The 4,371-nt window shown below is 34.5% G+C and overlaps 2 non-coding genes across 2 annotated transcripts; both read right to left on the bottom strand.

Moving 5' to 3' along the window:
• Positions 1-1,226: 1,226 nt before the first annotated feature.
• Positions 1,227-1,405, bottom strand: LOC117573259 (5.8S ribosomal RNA). Its single transcript, XR_004572695.1, has one exon. It is a non-coding gene; the product is annotated as a 5.8S ribosomal RNA (ribosomal RNA).
• A 574-nt stretch (positions 1,406-1,979) lies between these two features.
• LOC117573261 (small subunit ribosomal RNA) lies at positions 1,980-3,975 on the bottom strand. Its single transcript, XR_004572696.1, has one exon. It is a non-coding gene; the product is annotated as a small subunit ribosomal RNA (ribosomal RNA).
• Between the last annotated feature and the right edge of the window lie 396 nt (positions 3,976-4,371).

Below are 4,371 nucleotides of genomic sequence, written 5' to 3'. Positions count from 1 at the left end.
TTATATCCAATAACTTGCACATATGTTAGACTCCTTGGTCCGTGTTTCAAGACGGGTACCCGAAGGTATCCCTGAATCTTTCGCCATTGTTAATCATACAAGTGCTTATAATAATAAACATAATAAATCAATGATAATCAATGCCATTATATAATTCCGAAAAATTAACGCACGAAAAATTAACGCACTGTACTCATATAATCTATCAGCACTTTATCAAATTTTTGAAATCTTATTTTATGTTTAAAATGCAAGCACTCTAATTTAAATAAACTCTTATCAAAATTGTTTGATAAATTCCATACATGCTAATAGATTACAATGTCCTTTATATGGAAAAAATGCACACTATCGTTATATATATATTGATTAAATATTACAATTCTAATGATGAATTTTCCATAACGGATATTCAGGTTCATCGGGCTTAACCTCTAAGCAGTTTCACACGTACTATTTAACTCTCTATTCAGAGTTCTTTTCAACTTTCCCTCACGGTACTTGTTTACTATCGGTCTCATGGGTTATATTTAGTTTTAGATGGAGTTTACACCCACTTAGTGCTGCACTATCAAGCAACACGACTCTTTGGAAACATCATCTAAATAATCATTAACGTTATACGGGCCTGGCACCTCTCTATGGGTAAAATGGCCCTCATTTAAGAAGGACTAAATCGTTAATTTCTCATACTAGAATATTGACGTTCCATACACTGCATCTCACATTTGCCATATAGACAAAGTGACTTAGTGCTGAACTGATTTCTTTCGCTCGCCGCTACTAAGAAAATCCTTGTTAGTTTCTTTTCCTCCCCTAATTAATATGCTTAAATTCAGGGGGTAGTCCCATATGAGTTGAGGTTGTTTAATTACACTTATAGACAATTCTCTGCCTATTTTGAAAATATACTATTTTTTTTCTTGAAGGTCCATAATATTCACAAAATTATTCTTTATACCATATTCGTTAATAAGAGGCAATTCTAGTTTATAAAATAATATATTTTTATGCTAGACATTCCTCAATATTATTTGAAATGAATAAAGAACATATAATTCTTCAAATTTTCTCATGCAACAGAGTTTTAGTATTTTCATTTATTAATTCATATTATGAATATCTTAAGCGAGAACTTTTTAGATTCACACTATATATATCCAATAATATACAATGTGCTTAAAAATTCCGAAAAAATTTTAAACAACTTATTTAGCATAGTCTTACAACCCTCAACCATATGTAGTCCAAGCAGCACTAAAAAATTAATTAAAGTACATAACAGCATGGACTGCGATATGCGTTCAAAATGTCGATGTTCATGTGTCCTGCAGTTCACACGATGACGCACAGTTTGCTGCGTTCTTCATCGACCCATGAGCCGAGTGATCCACCGCTTAGAGTGATACAATTTTTTTTTTTATTTCATTACGTCAAGAATATTTTTATTGAAAGAAATTAAAAAATACACCATTTTACTGGCATATATCAATTCCTTCAATAAAATTTTTTTTTTATACCTAAATAAATGTTGCGAAATGTCTTAGTTTACATAATCAATAATAATAAGATATATGACAAGTATATTTTAGCTAAATTTATTTATTATGATCAACATATGTAAAGCGTTAACCTGCAAACAGGTACAACATTGTTTTTCTTTAGGTGTTGCGAACCAATGTATGCGCACTGGAAATATGCACAATACATTTTGCAACGCATGTATATTATGGTACATATACACGCAGTTTTTTTATTTTATCCAAAACACATAAAACACTCTTAATACAGTATATAATAATAATAATACATGACAAACGGTTTTTAGCTAAATTTAAATTATTATATGTTGCATAATTGTATCTCATATGATTGAATAAAATATTTATATTTATTAGTTACATAATTTATTAAATATTGCAATTCCCTAAAAGAGAAAAACAAATTTAATTTATTAACGGTTAGATGCATTAAAACAATAATGATCCTTCCGCAGGTTCACCTACGGAAACCTTGTTACGACTTTTACTTCCTCTAAATAATCAAGTTCGGTCAACTTTTGCGAAACAACCGCAACACACAAGGCGTCACAGTGATCACGTCCGGAGACCTCACTAAATAATTCAATCGGTAGTAGCGACGGGCGGTGTGCACAAAGGGCAGGGACGTAATCAATGCGAGTTAATGACTCACACTTACTGGGAATTCCAAGTTCATGTGAACAGTTTCAGTTCACAATCCCAAGCATGAAAGTGGTTCAGCGGTTTACCCGGACCTCTCGGTCTAGGAAATACACGTTGATACTTTCATTGTAGCGCGCGCGTGCAGCCCAGGACATCTAAGGGCATCACAGACCTGTTATTGCTCAATCTCATTATTGCTAGACGCAATTTGTCCATTTAAGAAGCTAGTGTCCTTATAATGGGACAAACCAACAGGTACGGCTCCACTTATATAAACACATTCAAACACAATAAACATTTTACTGCCACCATGAATGAAGGCTATATAAGCTTCAACACCATAATCCTGAAGATATCTATTTAATATATTTGAGTCTCGTTCGTTATCGGAATTAACCAGACAAATCACTCCACGAACTAAGAACGGCCATGCACCACCACCCCATAGATTCGAGAAAGAGCTATCAATCTGTCTTACACACTTATGTTCGGACCTGGTAAGTTTTTCCGTGTTGAGTCAAATTAAGCCGCAGGCTCCACTCCTGGTGGTGCCCCTTCCGTCAATTCCTTTAAGTTTCAGCTTTGCAACCATACTTCCCCGGAGCCCAAAAGCTTGGTTTCCCGGGAAGCGACTGAGAGAGCCATAAAAGTAGCTACACCCAATTGCTAGCTGGCATCGTTTATGGTTAGAACTAGGGCGGTATCTGATCGCCTTCGAAACCTCTAACTTTCGTTCTGATTAATGAAAAACATCTTTGGCAAATGCTTTCGCTTAAGTTAGTCTTACGACGGTCCAAGAATTTCACCTCTCGCGTCGTAATACTAATGCCCCCAAACTGCTTCTATTAATCATTACTCTTGATCTGAAACCAATGAAAGCAGAACAGAGGTCTTATTTCATTATCCCATGCACAGAATATTCAGGCATTTGAAGCCTGCTTTAAGCACTCTAATTTGTTCAAAGTAATTGTACCGGCCCACAATAACACTCGATGAAGAGCACTAATGCAGGTTTTTAAATAGGGAGGAACATATAAAAAAGTACAAGTACCTAATTATATATAAGAACTCCACCGGTAATACGCTTACATACATAAAGGTATAGTACTAACTACAATTGTAAGTTGCACTACCCGTATGAAGCACAAGTTCAACTACGAACGTTTTAACCGCAACAACTTTAATATACGCTATTGGAGCTGGAATTACCGCGGCTGCTGGCACCAGACTTGCCCTCCAATAGGTCCTTGTTAAAGGATTTAAAGTGTACTCATTCCAATTACAGGGCCTCGGATATGAGTCCTGTATTGTTATTTTTCGTCACTACCTCCCCGAGCTGGGAGTGGGTAATTTACGCGCCTGCTGCCTTCCTTAGATGTGGTAGCCGTTTCTCAGGCTCCCTCTCCGGAATCGAACCCTGATTCCCCGTTACCGTTGCAACCATGGTAGTCCTAGATACTACCATCAAAAGTTGATAGGGCAGACATTTGAAAGATCTGTCGTCGGTACGAGACCATACGATCTGCATGTTATCTAGAGTCAACCAGTGTAACGATCTTGCGATCGCTTGGTTTTAGCCTAATAAAAGCACACGTTCCAGAAGGTCCGTGTTTTAATTGCATGTATTAGCTCTAGAATTACCACAGTTATCCAAGTAACTGTTAACGATCTAAGGAACCATAACTGATATAATGAGCCTTTTTGCGGTTTCACTATTAATTCGTGTGTACTTAGACATGCATGGCTTAATCTTTGAGACAAGCATATAACTACTGGCAGGATCAACCAGAATAATGTTCATTTCATTATGTAAATATATTTAAAAATATAATTACATAAAATCTTCAAATATGTAAAATACATGACAACTCACAAATATTTTTGAATAACAAACGATAATATTCAATAATTGTATATATATATATGTTATACTTGACATGTACTATACGAATGTGGCCATAATTAGATAGCATTCACGTTCGCTAGTTATAATTCACAATTGTTTATATAAAATATATATATACTTATATATAAAATATATATGCATATAATCGTTCAAAAAATATCATTTTTATTTCAACTTACTAAATATATTATATCACACATGCATATTTATAATAAATTTCAATTAATTGAAAAAAAATTCAATTGATGACAAATTGATAATTATCTAATTCTGCATTTTGAT

The sequence above is a fragment of the Drosophila albomicans genome, unplaced genomic scaffold (assembly GCF_009650485.2).
Source record: "Drosophila albomicans strain 15112-1751.03 unplaced genomic scaffold, ASM965048v2 utg000028l_pilon, whole genome shotgun sequence".
NCBI classification, from domain to species: Eukaryota; Metazoa; Arthropoda; class Insecta; order Diptera; family Drosophilidae; genus Drosophila; species Drosophila albomicans.
Note: the sequence above shows the minus strand (reverse complement) of the source record. Positions and strands in the feature narration are given on the sequence as shown.